We start from the raw sequence: 18,495 nt of genomic DNA, 5'->3' as shown, positions 1-18,495 counted from the left end.
GTCCCGGGGGGTTACCGTGCAGCGAGGTCCATGTCTAGTCAAGGGTGTGGTGTGTAGGCTGTCTGTCAAGGCAGAAGCGGGGTCCAAGGCACAGAGTTGGGTGAGATCAGGAACTCTGGCAGAAGAGCAGGACAGGGTGCTGGCAGGAACAGGTTAACAATGTTGCTCCCACAACCTGGGACTGGGGCTGACTGGCTTTTATCTGCCCCGAGACATAGGGCGGCCCCGGTCTACAGGTGACTCACCTCTCCTGGCCTGGAGGCGAGCACTCCTCCTGCATGAACTTAGTTCTCTCCACCTCTCTGCCCTGAGCCTCTGCAACTCAGGATTGGCTGGAGGGTTACTGGATCCAGAGGCAACCTCCTCCTCCCTTGACGGGGCTGAGAGTGGAGCACCTGCAGGCAATGGGTCCTCCCTCTCCTCAGGAGCCAGTGCAGACTCAGCTGGTGCCTGCACCTGAGGATCCAGCACAGGTGAGGACCCTTCAGGCTCAGGCCCCAGCCCCGGCTCAGCTGGTTCTGGAGGCGGGGACTCCTGTGCAGGCTGGGATTCCTCAGGTTCAGCCTCTGAGTCTGAATCTCAGGCCATCACACTGTGGTTGCGCAAACCAGGAAAGCAACAGCTTCTCTGCATCCTCCTCCCCCTCCTGCCAGAGACAGAAAGCAGCCCCCAGCTCATGGTGGTAGCAGGAGGTGAAGGAAGCTGCCCTGCAACGCCGAATGTCCAGGTGTTGACATCATGACATCGTGTGTGATGCCCAGATGTGACGTCATGATGTCGTATGCAACATCTGCCCACCAGTCTCCTTCCCAAGTCAGCGTGTCTGCCAGAGGAAGACAATGAAAAGCTGCAGCCAATCAGAGTAGACCAGCTGTGATGGCTTGGGATTCGGATTCGGATGCTGAACCTGAGGAATCTCAGTCTGCACAGGAGTCCCCGCCTCCAGAACCAGCTGAGCCGGGGCTGGGGCATGAGCCTGAAGGGTCCTCATCTGTGCTGGATCCTCAGGTGCAGGCACCAGCTGAGTCTGCACTGGCTCCTGAGGAGAGGGAGGACCCATTGCCTGCAGGTGCTCCACTCTCAGCCCCGTCAAGGGAAGCTGAGGTTGCCTCTGGGTCCGGTAACCCTCCAGCTTCTCCTGAGCTGCAGAGGCTCAGGGCAGAGAGGTGGAGAGAACTAAGTTCCTGCAGGAGGAGTGCTTGCCTCCAGGCCAGGAGGGGCGAGTCACTTGAGGATCGGGGCCACCCTGTGCCTTGGGGCAGATAAAAGCCAGCCAGCCTCAGTCCCAAGTTGTGGGAGCAACTTTGTTGGTTGTCAGTTCCTGCCTGAACCCTGTCCTGCTATCCTGCCGGAGCTCCTGACCTCACCCGACTACCTGCCCTGCATCCAGCTTCAACTTCTTCGGACTGCCTCCATACTGCACCTTTGACCTCGGACTGGACTCGGACCTCACCACTCGGTTAGTCCCCGGGACCAGTACACCAGCCTTCTCCAATATGGTGCCCCCAGAGGACTACAAATTCCATTGTCCCTGACTATTAGCCATGCTGGCTGGGGCTGAAGGGAGTTGGAGTCCAAAGGAGCTGAAAGGCACCTGGATGCCAGTGTGGTATGGTAGTTAGTGTTCTGTTGGGACTTGGGAGACCAGGGTTCAAATCCCTTTTCAGCCATGGGTGACCTTGGGCCAATCACTGTCTCTCAGCATAAACTTACCTCACAGGGCTGTTGTGAGGATAAAATGGGGAGGAAGAGAACCATGTGTGCTACCTTGGTCGCCAATTAGAAATTTTAATTTATTTATTTATTATTAAATGTATACTGCCCTATACCCACAGGTCTCAGGGCGGGTCACAAGATAAAATAACAAAATATGTAATTCATACAAAAACAGCCCAATACCGTATTTTTCGCCCCATAGGACGCACTTTTTCCCCTCCAAAAATGAAGGGGAAATGTGTGTGCGTCCTATGGGGCGAATGCAGGCTTTCGCTGAAGCCTGGAGAGCGAGAGACATCAGTGTGCACCGACCCCTCTCGCTCTCCAGGCTTCAGAAAGCTATCCGCAAGCCTTGCAAGCCCGGCGGTAGTTCCCGCGGGCTCACGAGGCTTGCGGGCAGCAGCCTGGAGCCCCGGCGAGTGTCTGCAAGCCTTGCGTGCCCGGCGGGAGGTCAAACCAGCGCGCGAGGCTTGGGGCGGCAGCTTGCCGCCCGAAGCACGGGGAGCCCTCCGGAGGGCTCCCCGTGCTTCGGGCGAGTGTCCGCAAGCCTTGCGCGCCTGGTGGGAGGTCCCGCCGGGTGCGCGAGGCTTGGGGTGGCAGCCGCCGCTAGGAGGGGGAAATAATTTTTTTTAATTCATTTCCCCCCCAAAAAAACAAGGTGCATCCTATGGGCCGGTGCGCCCTATAGGACGAAAAATACGGTAACATGCACACATGCTTGCATGCATACTTCAGTGACCCTGGGGAAAGCAGAAAAGTGTTGAATGCAATGTATTTATTAAAACTACATCGGTATCCAGGCCTGATGTCATCATGCCGGCAAGAAGGATTTTGGATTGTAATCAAGTCATAGCATCACTTTTATTTCATACGGAACCAGAATGGTTTATAGCAACACATGCAGGTAACATTTCAGAAAGACCCAACCCTTCTAAACCTTTGTGAGTAACCCTCTTTCCAACACAAAACATGCAAGAAGCTGCAGCTCTTGGGAAAATGTGTTCACCGTTGCGCTTTTCCCATCCTGCTTAAACACAAGGTGTGTTTTCTTTTGATTTCGCATGCCTTTTCACATCGGCTGCTGTAAAAATATTGCTAGAACTCCTGTTTAATGGGGTAAAGCTGAAAAATTATTTAAGTTATGCAATGCAATGCCTGTATGCTCCAAACAGACATTCCCGAGTCACTTTGCCAACACCTAGCAATGGGCTCAGCTGGTCTGTTTCTAATACTTAAATAAGAGGAATTACCTATTTTTGGCAGTGAAGCTGGTGAAGTGCTTACTTGAAACAGAGTTCGTTGGCTGGAGGGGGGGGCGAGAGATGTGTTTTAAAAATAAACATAAAAGTTAAGAAAGCACATCCGGATTCATAATTACCCATGCAGTCAGAAGGGAAAGGGGAACTGTAGCTGCTGTTGACCCAGCCAGTACTCCTACATGTTTTATATTAATATCCAGTATAGGTAAAGGTAAAAGGTAAAGGGACCCCTGACCATTAGGTCCAGTCATGGCTGACTCTGGGGTTGCGGCACTCATCTCGCTTTATTGGCCGAGGGAGCCGGCGTATAGCATGTGGCCAGCATGACTAAGCTGCTTCTGGCGAACCAGAGCAGTGCACAGAAACGCCATTTACCTTCCTGCCGGAGTGGTACCTATTTATCTACTGCACTTTGACGTGCTTTCGAACTGCTAGGTTGGCAGGAGCAGGGACTGAGCAACGGGAGCTCACCCCATCGTGGGGATTCAAGCCGCTGACCTTCTGATCGGCAAGCCCTAGGCTCTGTGATTTAACCCACAGCGCTACCCGCATCCCGATATCCAGTATAACATTAGCCAAATTCCTTATCAAGCCCGCCTGTATGCCTGTAATCAGGGAGTACCAGATTCACTGGACCATATTTTTTTGGACTGCCCTTTGCGCAGCAGACTCCACAAACAGATGCTGAACAAGATATTGGACCTGTGACCCATAGCTCTGAGAGAAAGCCAAATGAGATTCCTCCTAGAGGATAGGGACAAGGATGTTACTGCCTCAGTGGCTTCCTTTTTAATCTCCATCTTACCCAAAGGGGTTCTTAATGAATTATCCCTCTAGGGAATAGACAGGGTGAGGTAGAACAATCGAGTACCTTGTGACCCTCAACAGCCTCACTCCTGACCCTTTTAAACTTATCCTAGTGTTTTGAAATGTTTTAACTTGTAATGCCAATAAAGGTATTTGTATTGTAAAAATAATAATAATGTAACATTAGACAACAGCAGCATTATGCCTATTCTACAACTGGGAGAGAGATTCTTTTCAGAATCTTTTTCAGAATTCTTTTCAGCTCTGGAGCCGACTGTGGACTCCCAGGTAAGTTCCACCCTCTATTTTGTGTGCAGGGCGGTCCTAACCCCACCTGGTCAACTCCCCTGGCAACACCTCCCCAGCTGAGATTGGCTAATTGTCTGAGGTTGGGCGGGAACCTCCAGGTAAGGCAAAGCCAGGCTGAATTGCCAGGGATCGTGGAGGATCAAGGGGCTGCATGCGACCACACAAAGAGGCGGGGGAGTGGTCATTTCAGACCCAATGGGGTGCAACTTTCTGCCAAGGGGAATAATATCTGGTTGTCGGACAACTAACCTCAGGATAGATGTGGATTGTGGCTGGTATCCTATGTGTATGGCTTCGAAAACTAATTGTGGTAGTGCCACACATGCAGTGTAAACAATACGTACAGAGCACCAGTGTACATATCAGAGACAATACCAGTGGCAGTCAGTACATCCCTTCAGGTGAATCAAATTGGACACTGCAGATTGAGTTGCAGAATAAAAACTGACAACGATTCAGCCTAAGATTTAAGGGCTGTGAGCAGAAGAGAAATCGGCTACCACTTTATTTTTCACACTTCTTCTTTCTCTGTGAGTAAACTCTACAGAAATCCAGAGTGGAGTCCCTAAGATGGTTGGATGGCACCTTGCATGCAACCTCCTCGCAACCCCCACAGCCAAGCTGGTGCCAAACGTATTGCTTTCCTTTCCTTTGGACCACATCAGTGAGGCCGAGAGTGGAGGGTCTTGCCATCTGGACAGCCCAGGACCTCTGCACACACTGCCCAGGCTTGCACCCTGGGAAGGTTACTTCAGTGCTGCTAATGTCGCAGTTTGACTTCACCCCTGGAGGTGCTCTCCATTGTCTTCTGAGACAGACAGATGTCAACAACAATCTATAACTCATCTTGTATTCAATTTGGACTTTAGGCCCAAATGATTCTCTAGATGTGGTCCTTTTGTAGTGAGCATCCTGACTCACTGCATCCTGACTCATCCTGGTAGCCAGTGTGGTGTAGTGGTTAAGAGCGGTGGACTTGTAATCTGGTGAACTGGGTTTGCTTCCCCACTCCTCCACATGCAGCTGCTGGGTGACCTTGGGCTAGTCACACTTCTCTGAAGTCTCTCAGCCCCACTCACCTCACAGAGTGTTTGTTGTGTGGGAGGAAGGGAAAGGAGAATGTTAGCCGCTTTGAGACTCCTTCGGGTAGTGATAAAGTGGGATATCAAATCCAAACTCCTCCTCCTCTTCTTCTTCTTCCCTTCCTTCCTTCCTTCCTTCCTTCCTTCCTTTTCCTGCTTCCAACAGTCTACGGGATTGCTTCAAAATGAAGGCTATTGTCCATATTCTAGCAGGTACGCAGACACAAATCTCTCTACGCCGTGTTGAAAGTAATCTGTTCCCTGATTTATGGAGCCAGTGCTGTGCTTCCAGAGAGAGTCACAAGCCCACACGAAGTCTCCAACTGCTGGCTTTTGCATTTGGATTTTGGAGCTTGCTGAAAGATGCACAAGGTCACTCACAGGCAGCAAAGCCATTCCCTGTTGACCGTACACCAGAGAGAGGCTATGAGTGTGGAAAATCTTACACTAAGAAAACATGCACCAAGCGCAGCCACTTAGGATGGTAGGATATGAATAATTAGGACAGTGGATGGGAATCTGTTTCTCCTCTTTTCAAGTTAGTTCCCGTTTGGGAGATTACTCTCAAGAACAGATGTCAAACTGCACTGTGGATAATGCCATGATTCTGGAGAATCGTGGTTAAGCATGATCAGTGTGTAGTTTGCTTCTTGTTTCTTGAACATATGCTGCTGATCATCCTTCTTTCTGAAGAAAAACAGGTCTGCTTGCAATCAAGATCATGTTTGCCATAACCATTTGTTAGTATTTTCAGGAATAAATTTGTTAGAGAAAATGAATTCTTAACATAATGAAATGTATCCCCTTGCTTCCTTCAACCTCATGTAAATTTCAATCTGGAAAAGAGAGAGAAAGGGGGGACCCATTTGATCCAGAGAGATACTCCAGAACCTATGTCCAATGGGGACATAGAAACATACCCAGTTTCCCACATTGTGTTCATATGTTAGATGTAACGTCAATATCCCATGGCATAGTCAGAATACGCATCTTTTCACACCCAATTTGCCATCTCCTCTATCCCACCTCCTTGATACACCAAACTTTTAAGGAGCAAGGATGAACAAATAGAGCCCACATGTTTGGATTCTGTTTAAATCAGTGGTGGGGAACTTGTGGTCCTCCAGATTGTCTTGAATAACAACATCGACCATCCATTCCCAGTGGCTGTGCTGGCTGGGGTTGATGGGTGCTAGAATGCAACAACCTACAAAGGCCACAGCTTCTCCAAATGCTACATACAAATTAGGGATCAGGGCAGGCACACAACAGGGCAGGCAGGTGAGGCAAAGAGTCAAGGGCTGTGATCTTGCTATGCCCCAACGTGTACTCATAAGAACATAGGAAGCTGCCTTCTACTGAGTCGGACCATTGGTCCACCTAGCTCAGTATTGTCTACACCAGCAGTGGTTCTTTGGGGTTTCAAGCAGGAGACATTCTCAACCCAACCTGGAGATCCCAGGGATTGAATCTGGGACCTAGCTATGGCCTTTACCCAGAGATGTGCTAATATGGCTGCAGTTTATCTGTAGGAGGGTAAATGCACACCACTGCCCAAGTTCCCTTGTTTTACTAAATAACTTACTTTTTCGCTCCATAAGACGCACCTGACCATAAGACGCACCTAGGTTTTAGAGGAGGAAAGGGGGAAAGCTCCGTTTTTGGGGGGATCAGCTCACAGTTGTGCAGCTTCTTTTGCAAAGGGGAAAAGCCCCGTTTTTTGAGCTTACTTTGCAAAGGAAAAAACCCCCTGTTTTTATGGGCTTCAACTCACAGTTCTGCAGCTTCTTTAGGAAAGAAAGGGTGCCATTTTCCAGACAGATAATCTAATCAGTCAGTCACATGTCCCTGGGGAAACAAACAGCCAATGGAGGCCTGGGCAAGGGGGCAGGGCCAGAAAGGGAGCCAGCGATCGACCACACATTCACTCCATAAGACGCACAGACAGTTCCCCTTACTTTTTAGGAGGAAAAAAGTGTGTCTTATGGAGTGAAAAATATGGTCTATTAGTTCATCAATTTATTTACATGGTTGGATGTAAACAGTGCTAGAGAAAGAGGTACTGGTACTCGCCATGAATGCCTCCTTTGTTCTCATACAAGGGCAATGGCACCTACCTGAGAGGTGATGGAACTGAGTTTTGGCTGAAAAAAGCACCATGGATGTAAGTATAGGGCAAGTTCTCAATGTGCTAAAAAAGTTGTCCGCAAAAGATTTGTCTGCACTATTTCAGTATTCTTCACTCCCGCAATGAACTACAAGCAACAAGTAGCTCCAGCCACAGTGGTATGCATTCCTTCCTGACATTTCTTCATTCTGCTTGAACACCTGTAGAGGGTGTGTGTATTATACTTGTGTGCTCCAAAGCTTCCCCACTATCTGGACGTTGGGTGCAGAGAATCCCCAAATAGGGCTTGAGTAACCACCAGCATAGTAAAGGTCCGTATAGTATAGCATAATAAAGGTCTGTATAGTAAAAGCTATGGTTTTCCCAGTAGTGATGTATGGAAGTGAAAGCTGGACCATAAAGAAGGCTGATCACTGAAGAATTGATGTTTTTGAATGATGGTGCTGGAGAAGACTCTTGAAAGTCCCATGGACTGCAAGAAGATCAACCTATCCATTCTTAAGGAAATCAGCCCTGAGTGCTCACTGGAAGGACAGATCCTGAAGCTGAGACTCCAATACTTTGGCCACCTCATGAGAAGAGAAGACTCCCTGGAAAAGACCCTGATGTTGGGAAAGATGGAGGGCACAAGGAGAAGGGGACGACAGAGGACGAGATGGCTGGACAGTGTTCTCAAAGCTACCAGCATGAGTTTGACCAAACTGCAGGAGGCAGTGGAAGACAGGAGTGCCTGGCATGCTCTGGTCCATGGGGTCACGAAGAGTCGGACACGACTAAACGACTAAACAACAACAACAAAACCACCAGCAAGAGGTGTTCATGTTTTCACACTGCCGAAATAATGTTTCCAGGTTGAATTCCCCCTCCCCAACTACCACCAATTTTTAAATCTTTGAGGGAATAAACTTAGACAATGGCTCATTGATTTATAGTGAGTGTAGCAATGGGTTTATAACTGCATGAATCATATGGATTGCTCAATTCACCACATGCCTTAATAAAAGTTTCACTTTAATAAAACAAAGTTAAGGCAAATATTCCCAGAGTCTGGCTTGACATTCCTTATACATTACCCTGACTCAGGAAATTATTACTATATATTTTACAGCAGCTACAGTAGTTTAGGGATCAGGATTAGAAAATACTAACTACTGTGACATTTAGCAGAACTCCTGTGTATATGTGGTTAACTCTTAAAGGGGTGGAAAGGAGCAAGGCATTGGGACACATAAAGGTTATAAGCCAAGCATTTTCCATTGGTTCTTTCCAAAGTGATGTACCTGGGCTCCTAGAAGGGAGATTCCTACTATTCCTACTGAGTCAGACTCTCAGTGCATTTAGCTTACTATTGACTGTACAGTGGTACCTCAGGTTACATACGCTTCAGGTTACAGACTCCGCTAACCCAGAAATAGTGCTTCAGGTTAAGAACTTTGCTTCAGGATGAGAACAGAAATCATGCTCCGGCGGCATGACGGCAACAGGAGGCCCCATTAGCTAAAGTGGTGCTTCAGGTTAAGAACAGTTTCAGGTTAAGTACGGACCTCCGGAACGAATTAAGTACTTAACCTGAGGTACCACTGTACTAAGTAGAGGCCATTCTCTAGGGTTTCATCCAGGAATCTTTTTCAGCCCTTCTACATGCTCTGCCACTCAGCTACAACTTTTCCTCCTGTCATGGCTAGAGTGGAATGCAAAGAGCCTCTTGAAATTCACCACTGTTTGTGGACAGGCCACCATTATCCTCCCGTGGAGCTCACCATCTGTCGTGGCAGATGGCAGATGTCCTGACAGCTTCCTTCTCTTTCCCCCACTTCGGTTCTGCCACCGCCTTCCCCATAACATTAGTCCCAACTTTGGTGGTTTAGGCCTTAGGTGGAACAACTAGTCTAACATCTGGTGAGGGGGTGAAGAGGTGACTCACTGCCCTTCTTGAAGCGGCAATATCAGGGTACCCCGTGAGAGGGGTCTTGAGTGATGCCTCTGTCCAAAAAGTCAAAGCACATGGCTGGAGAGCATAGAGATTCCATCAGTGCTTTGGGGAGGGGGTATCTGCGTAGACCATGAACCCATCTTCCCCAGGAACGACCCTGTTATGCCCAGTGGTGTTTTTCTGGGAGGACGCAGGGGTACGCATACCCCTAAACATTGTGTGAATCTTTGTACTTTTGACCATTTACTGTATTTATTTTTCCTGATTTGAACTATATTTTAATTTTTTGTTGGAAGCTGCCCAAAGTGGCTGGGGAGGCCCAGCCAGATGGGCGGGGTATAAATATTATTATTATTATTATTATTATTATTATTATTATTATTATTATTTGGTTTTCTTGAGTCAAAATGAGCGTACTCCTAAACATTTTTTTTAGAAAAAAAAGCACTGATCATGCCTCAGACCCCCAGCAGGGGGTTGAGAGGGATACACGTACGCACAATGCCTATGCCAACGCTTGCCTACATCTGAAATCAGTAAAGTTGTGGCCAATTTTAATCCCAGAATGTTGTGGTCTCCAGTTCTTCCCTTAGCTGTCTTTGCTTCCAGGGTGGGGGTTCTGCATCTGAGTACGCAACTGCACATAGAGAGTTTATGTTTGGCTCAAGTGACCAACTGAATGCATTTTTTGGGGTGTGTGGAAGGGCTTGCCACCTCAATTTTATTCTCCCCTGAACATATTCAGTCCACCCAGATCAATGGAAAATCCTTTTCTTGTGGGAAAGAGAATGGACAAGGGTCTCACCTTGCCTTAATGACCTCGTAGAAACTATTTGTTAAGTACAAATACTCCGCTATTAAAAAGTTAACACTCCAAAAATATATGCACACACTCATTTTCTGCTTAGCAGTCACATTCTTTATTGTTCCTCGATGAGATAACCATGTACGGATTACTTCAGTGAGTTTATTGTGTGCTCCCAGGTGACCTGTATAATACTGGTCTTTCCTTCTTTCCATCCTTCCTTCCTATTTCAGGAATCTGTGTTATGCATTAGATTGTTTTTTACTGGATGGAGGAAAAACAAAGCTTTCAATAAAAACAGTTTGTTTGGGATTTTTTTAAAAAAAATAATAATAATTAGGAAGTCTTGTTGGAGAGAGATTGAATATGCACATATTCCAAAATCACAAAGAACATGATGTTAAGGTGCTTATGTTGATTTCTGTCAGAACCATTATTAGTAATATATTTGAAAGTATAGCAGCACCATAGAAGTCTGCTGTGTTCTATTCAAAACATCCCTTCGGATGAAAGTGTGTAGCAAGTGACTAGTTGCATATCTGACATATCTTGCCATAAGTAAGAATGTCTAAGATTTATAGCAAAAGGGTAGCTTCCTAATGACTAAAACACTGGTCTTTGTAAAACATGGAATTCCCTCTGCATCAATAGAAATAAAATTTCATTCTAAGTGTAGAAAATGTATAAAAGGTTTGCTCACTTTTATGTGGCAATTATACTATGCTCCCAGGACCTTTAAAAGAATGGAGGAAAATGCCCAAGAGGATACCAATCTGTATGGAATGAGGTAAGAACATCATGCAGCTAATACATGTGGCTTAGGCTACAATGCTATATACATTTACTAGAGAGAAACTCAGTGTGGTTTACTTCTGAGTAGTCATATGAGCCCACTTAAATAGTTCACACATAGAATCACATGAGGAAGAAATTGAGGATTCTACCCACCCATTCTCTTGGTATCTCCTTTTCCCAGTCTTAAATTCAGGTTCAGAATTTACATGTGTCTTTCTTTAAAATCCTAATGAAAATTCTTCAGTATTTTACTGTGAATTTCTCCTTGCACAACTCATACCCCTGACTGTACACAGAGAGTCTGAACAAGTATAGCAGGTTCCTTAATGCACCATTTTGACTCAAGAGGGCAGATCAAATTAATCCTAATATGGCATTACTCCTCCCCCCCCCAAAAAAAAAGATTCATGGTCATGTCAGGAGCTCCCTGGTCAGGTCAGAACCCTGAGTTTGTATGTGTGTGCACAGCCAAAATACCCAGAAATTACAGTATCCGTTAAAAAAAACACATAATTTTATTTTATTTTTTATTTTATTTATTTTGGGCACTTCCCACTAGTACAATTGTAAAAACAAGTAAAACAGTCCCCCCCCCCCGAAAAAAGAGCAGAATAGCATAGATTGAACAAAGGGGGTGGCTGAGTCCTACAAAACAAAATACCTTCAATGTCAAATGCTGGGTAATAATAATAATAATAATAATAATAATAATAATAATAATAATAATTTATTTTTTATACCCCGCCCATCTGGCTGGGTTTCCCCAGCCACTCTGGGTGGCTTCCAACAGAATATTAAAATACAATACTCTATTAAACATTGAAAGCTTCCCTAAACAGGGCTGCCTTCAGATGTCTTCTAAAAGTCTGGTAGTTGTTTTTCTCTTTGACATCTGATGGGAGGGTGTTCCACAGGGCGGGTGCCACTACCAAGAAGGCCCTCTGCCTGATTCCCTGTAGCTTTGCTTCTTGCAGTGAGGGAACCGCCAGAAGGCCCTCGGAGCTGGACCTCAGTGTCCGGGCAGAATGATGGGGGTGGAGACGCTCCTTCAGGTATACTGGACCGAAGCCATTTAGGGCTTTAAAGGTCAGCACCAACACTTTGAATTGTGCTTGGAAACGTACTGGGAGCCAGTGTAGGTCTTTCAAGACCGGTGTTATGTGGGTAAGAGGTGCCTCTTCCGGAAACCATGGTTCCATTGCCAGGGCAACCGGGATGTTGAGTCAGAGGACTGTTTGTTGGCAAGGATGTAAAGGTGACTAGGGCTGGGCCCAAAAGGAAGACTTTGTTGCTCTCCAGAGTCCATAGGCAGGCTGTAGAAGGGAGCACAGGAGAGAAAGGTGCAAAGCCAACCCCGTCTCCCCTGTATCTGAGACCCAGGGGAGGGGGGAGAAAGAGGACAGGAAGGAGGCTAGTTGCAAATCACATACGCACAAATATTCGGAGGGCTTCTCAAATCCCTCCGTTAATATATAGTGTTACCGGCTTCTACGTGGAGCATGCTAAAAGTTTGAAGCAGTGCCCCATGCCCTCATCTCAAATGCTACCTCACGCTGTCCTCCATGAGAAATGTGCCTTCCCCTCCGCAGTGTGCTGGTTACTGCGGTTAAGATATTGTGCAGCTGCACTGGTGGCACATTACATTATTTCTTGCCTGTAAAGTCAGCAGATAGCCATGAAATAAGTGCGCCTTTGTGAGTGAGGGCCCTCTGCCTGGGCTTTACACCACATTGCTTAACCTGGCCTTCAGCCTATGTAAAGACACACAGATTATAAAGAAAACACTTCTTTCAGAATGCAATGTGAAAACTTGTAAAACATAGTCTTTGTCCACACAACATGTATTCATTAAGGAATGTTAAACAAACACGGTAACATTTCAAGTATTTTTCTCCTCTCTCTCTCTCTCCTTGCATAAGGTTGGGGTCCACTTCTTCATTCCCAAGTAGGGTCACTGGAGTAACGCATGTAAACCAGTCTGAGAGGTGAGCTAGTGGTGGGGGGTTAACAAAAGGGTATTGAATCAAACAACCTTCTTGAGGTGACCAAATATGAGATCCTAGTTTTGCAGAGAATTGCAAAAGAAAACATTTGATGCGTCACACCAGTCTGACTGTCCCATGTGGTTTGTTGCAACTCAATCCCAAACAAGGTTGTCCCCTCCTGATGATGTCATCCTGGACAGGACGTTCACCTCTTTTGCTGTGCATCTAGTCCACCATTCTTTTCCCAACAGTGCCTCTGGCCAATAAGATTACTGTTTCTCCTGTCCATCATCTGGGATGATGGTACCCAAAGACCTTTAAACATGGATGTTCCCTTGAGCTACCACCACTGATGGAGACCTTCCATGGACAAATGTCCTGAAGAAGGATTCCTCTGAAGGTGATGTCTCCCCTCCCACCATTCACTCATATATTTACAGCATGTGGGTGGGAAAACAGGTGCCTGCCACTCTGACACAGTGTCTGTAACTAGGGTCTGTATGCAACACTCTTTCAGATACACACCTTGTAAGATTGTCATAAAAGACATGGGTGCCTCTGTTTACCCATCCAGTATTGGACAAGCATTTTGGAAAGCGTGGTATGAGTCATGCCCAATATATTAGTTAGTGGCACTTGTCCTGTCCAATGTACCCCTTCCTTCCTTCCTTCCTTCCTTCCTTTCTTCTTCATTATCTTTACACACCAAAAAGTGTTCTGTAAGCGACTTGTGCTATGCGTGTGAAACAGTTCGGCCTGCACTGATTCATACTTACTATCTTGACCTGTGTTTTGGTTTATAGTATAGTACAGAGGTGTCCTTTTTCACTGGTAGCTCCAGTGTGATGGACTGTGCTCTGATGAGAGGCCTAATCTGCATTGACATCTCATTAGCTTTTAAAGACAGGCATTCCCTCAATCCCTCAATCTGAATCTCTCGTATTTTATCCCTATGTTGTTTTAATGGTACTGTTCTAGTCTGCGTTTTAATTATGGGTATTTCTCATTTAGTGGTTTGTGTATCTTTGTTTTTGTACTTAGAAGCCCATTTTGTCAGTAAGCAGTATAACAACAACAACAACAACAACAACAACAACAACTGTCTCAAAAAGCTTACAAGACTCAGCCCAAAAGACTCCTTTCCCATCTCATATATTTCACTAGAGAAACATCTCTGTTGTGTTATTGTTTTTAATATTCTTGCATTCCTTCTTATTTTGAGTACTTCATAGATATGCCACCACCATGTTATTGCTTGTCCTTGGGGGACGTGCAACACATTTGGACTGTCAGAAGCTCAGATGGAAGAGACATTTGAGGCATGGGACCACATAGGATGCAGAGAGCATCTGGAGAATGAAGAGATTCAGACCACTGAGGCTTCCATATGTTACTATAAATGGACAGGAGAACGTGTGTATGAAGTGCCCAGTTTTACTCAAAATACCTGTGGTAAATGAAATATCGTATAGGTGTCTATTTAATACGATAGTCCACTAAGGAACACTCAACAGAAAATTATCGCCTGTTGTCCTAGTAGGTCATCTGTGTGTCCTTTCAAAGCTGGTATCCCCAAGCCATGGAAAGCTACATATTTTGAGGTGATGCTGAAGAGGGAGAACTGATAGATAGTGCTTTCCTTTAGCAAGGCTGACAGGAAAGGGACCGGGGATTAGGGGAGCTGTTACAGAAGATAGGCTGGTGGTGCTGTCAAAAGAAGAGTGAATGCTGAGGCCTCGGAGAGACAAAATGGAGGCCCCTCATGGAAGAGGGCATAGATTATGTTAATTTTTTTTATTTTTAAAACTCCTTCTGATTTCAGCCTATGACTCACCATTTGTGTTCTTTTTCTCCCCCCCCCAAACACCTCCAGTTACTGTTTGAAAGGACATTCCATGTAATAATAATAATAATAATAATAATAATAATAATAATAATAATGTATTATTTATACCTCGTCCATCTGACTGAGTTGCCCCTGCCATTCTGGGTAGCTCCCAACAGAATATAAAAATACCATGAAGTATCATATAGGTCTCCTTTTAATAGGATAGTCCACTAGGGATTAGTCCACTAATATTGTTTGGCCCAAAGGACAAATTTACCTTTGGTCAGCCTGCCAGGGGCCACATACCATTGGTGGTTGTGGCCATTTCACACTGTCACTCTCTCAAAGGCAGAAGCAACCACACAGACATCTCCCTTCCTCAGTTGATCCATGCAGATCAACTGAGGAGGGGGTTTATTGCTCTGTCTCTCTGCTCACAGAAAGAGGGAGGGGGCAATTTGCATTCTTATTAGGTGCTGAGGTCCATCCACCCATAGCACTGAGGGTAATTTGGTTACTCGTTTATTTTTTGCTCTTGCTACCCACAAGATCAGTGGGCAGAAGAATTTGCTTGTGGGGCATGATCAGCCCCCCCCCCCCCCCGACTGAGGAATAAGCCATCTCTGTGTGAATGATTTGTCTCACTCACCTTTTCCCTTACCCTGTATCGTATCCAGATAGCAGAGACGGCATCTCCATCATTCTACTGACATCCAGGTGGGTCTTTGCTTTTGCATTGGTTCACGTGGCACTGATCCATGTTTGGGGAGGTCAAGGCTGGCTGTGCTCCTTTCTCTCTCCCCCCCCCCCTCCACTTTCCGTTATTTCTAGAGCTGCTTCAAGAAGGCAAGGCTGAGCAGCCAGTCTGTGTTTTTCTGGTGTATAGTTTGTTTCCTTTACCCCTGGCTTTTCGAAGGGAAAATCTGAAGCTCTCTCCCTGTGCTGACTCCCGTTACTCTTTACAGTCTCTAATCTCCTTTTATAATTTCCGCCTAACCTCCTCTTACCATGAAACTTGACAAGAGCATCTTTTACACCCCTCCTCTGGTAGTGCTTACTATGACCTCAGCCTCCTTCTCCTTATTTTCCCACCTGACTTGGCACCTGTTTCTGATTCCATAAATAAGCACCATTATGAAACAGCTTGGACTGGTGCTCAGTTGGCACAGGTGTGAAAACATTCTGTTCCTTTGCGAGCAACCTATCAGCATTTTCAATCTTTCAAAATGGAACAGCAAGTGCATACACAGACACACCGGTGCACACATCCTTCCATATGCTTTCAGTTTCTGTGTGCTTGCTCTGAACATGCGGGGAGGGAGAGTTTAAAGCTTGGGAGGCCAGGTGACCTTTTCCCACTTCATGATCCACAGAAGCTGCCTTCAGGAGAGCAATCTCCCTTTGCATAGTATACCCCTGACAGCTTCTCCAATGGGTTTCTTTGCATTACTGCCTTGCCACAGGTTCATTTCAACCTGAGGTGGGTTTTAGAAGATTTCCTAGAAGGCAGCTCCCATTCTTGATTGTGAAAGATTATCAGATACAGTGGTACCTCAGGTTACATACGCTTCAGGTTACAGATTCCGCTAACCCAGAAATAGTACCTCAGGTTAAGAACTTTGCTTCAGGATGAGAACAGAAATCATGTTCCAGCAGTGCAGCGGCAGCAGGAGGCCCCATTAGCTAAAGTGGTGCTTCAGGTTAAGAACCGTTTCAGGTTAAGAACGGACCTCCGGAACGAATTAAGTACTTAACCTGAGGTACCACTGTATGCAGTTTTAATTAGAGCAGCCAGCCAGAGAAACACTTACTTAAGAATCTGGTCAAGACCAGCCCAGGAATATTTTTAGCACCTGAGGTGAATCACAAAATGGTGCCTCCCACCCCACCAGAGAAGTAGGGGTGAGTGAAGATCTGCATCAGAAACAAGGGGGGGGGAGATATGCATCAGGCTCTGCTGCACCCATGGATCTTGCCACCCAAGGCAGTTATCTCACCTTGCCTCATGTGCGGGCCGGCCCTGGGTCTGGCTGCGTGTGTGTTCAGGTCAGGCAACAAAAGCAATGAGATGATGCACATTTCCAACATTTGGGGGATAGAGGAGCATTCTTGGGGGTTTAAAGATCCTCTCAGTAGCCTTGACTTCAGTTTAGGCTGGAGATAGATACTCATGTGTGTACATGAGGTGCCGGTCATATAGATTGGGTAATGCTTGACGGAGGAATTGCTCATTGTTCCAGTTTGGCCTCTGGTGAAGTTTTTGAAAGTGCTTTGAGCTGCTTCAGAAACCTGCCTTACCTGCTGACTAGATGAGACTGCAGGATAAGGATGTGGTTTGTGGACAGAGGGTATTATTATTATTATTATTATTATTATTATTATTATTATAAAATTTATATACCACCCTATACCTGGAGGTCTCAGGGACGTTCACAGAACAAAATCATAAGATAAAGCCACAAGATATATAATCAAAATAAAAAGAACAACCCAATAACACCCCCACACACACACCAAAAAGAACCACATTTAAAAGGGCATAGGATGTCAGTCTAATCAACCAAAGGCCTGGTTAAAAAGGAATGTTTTTGCCTGGCGCCTAAAGCTGTATAATGAAGGTGCTAAGTGAACTTCCCTGAAGAGAGCATCCCACAGACGGGGAGTCACTGCAGAGAAGGCCTGTTAAAATGTGAGAAATGGGACTCACAGTACTCTCCTGATCTACATCCCTAAACTGGTTTGGGCATTCATGACTCAAAGCTCAAGATGGATTCACTTTCCTAGGCATATCATAATGGGTATCCTGTGAAGAGAGTGCTTGAATACTGTAGCCAAAATAGCACCCTCTGGATATTATTAGACAATTCTCATCATCTCATTGAAAGAGGTGGGTTTGCTTAGTGTGGAGAAGGGATGTTTAAAAGGGAAACATCAAATACCACATACTAATAATGCTATAGAAGAAACATCAGCATGTTGAAGGGTTTTGTACCTTGGCTGTCCTTTGAAAGATGGGCCCTGGGAGGCAGGAAGGGGAGGAAGATATATTACCCTTTCCAGAGGGCATTCTTAATGCTCCCATGGTGAGTTATCAAGTGACTCTTGTGTCACTAGGCTAAAAAGAATGCCCTTTTCCAAGGTGTGACAACTTATTAGTTTTCCTTTTCCTAAAGTGTAAGCAGGATCCACAGTCACTTCCCTTCACTGTTACAAAACAGTGGGTGGAGTCATAAAGATGCCCAGAAGGGCTGGCTGAAGTATTTAAATTCTTCCTGATCTTAATCTTTTAAATGTTCCCAAGACTCTCATGGAGCATTACCAGCACAGAATGCAGATGCTGCTGAGAAAGTCTACTTACATCTCCATCCACTTTCTCTCTCACTCGCTGAATGATCAAACCAAAGGAGATCGCAATGCCTCTAGAGCCCTAGTGACCAAGGAGCCATCAGAGGGAAGTGTCACAATGAAGGGCACGTCACAAGGACCTCCGCAACCTAGCAACCACCAGCACTGAACTGGCACTACTCTCAACTGACACTACTCAGTCTCCTTATATGGCTTTTAATCCATGTTCAACTTTTTACAAGTATGTAAAATGGAATTTATCCCTTTATATTGAAGCTTTCATTGTTCCTGCACCTACCAAGCTGAAGCTATCTAATCTACCTATCTGACTCTTTGGTCCTATATTGATAAACAGTGGAAAACAATTAATCACCCCGTGTGTATTTATTAATTTTATTACCCCTCTTCACTAGCAGGTCCCAGGGCAAGTTACAGCCATCTAAATTATAATTATTGTTGTTAGTAATTAAATTTGTATACCCCCCTATACCCACAGGTTTCAG

The 18,495-nt window shown here is 45.7% G+C and overlaps 1 long non-coding RNA gene across 1 annotated transcript; it reads left to right on the top strand.

Moving 5' to 3' along the window:
* The first annotated feature begins 5,430 nt into the window (after nucleotides 1-5,430).
* LOC310759878 lies at nucleotides 5,431-8,308 on the top strand. The gene is made up of 3 exons (XR_014546601.1): nucleotides 5,431-5,657; nucleotides 7,407-7,606; nucleotides 8,113-8,308. It is a non-coding gene; the product is annotated as an uncharacterized lncRNA (long non-coding RNA).
* The last annotated feature ends 10,187 nt before the right edge of the window (nucleotides 8,309-18,495 follow it).

The sequence above is a fragment of the Podarcis filfolensis genome, assembly GCF_964270895.1.
Source record: "Podarcis filfolensis genome assembly, chromosome: 3".
Taxonomy (NCBI): domain Eukaryota; kingdom Metazoa; phylum Chordata; class Lepidosauria; order Squamata; family Lacertidae; genus Podarcis; species Podarcis filfolensis.
Note: the sequence above shows the minus strand (reverse complement) of the source record. Positions and strands in the feature narration are given on the sequence as shown.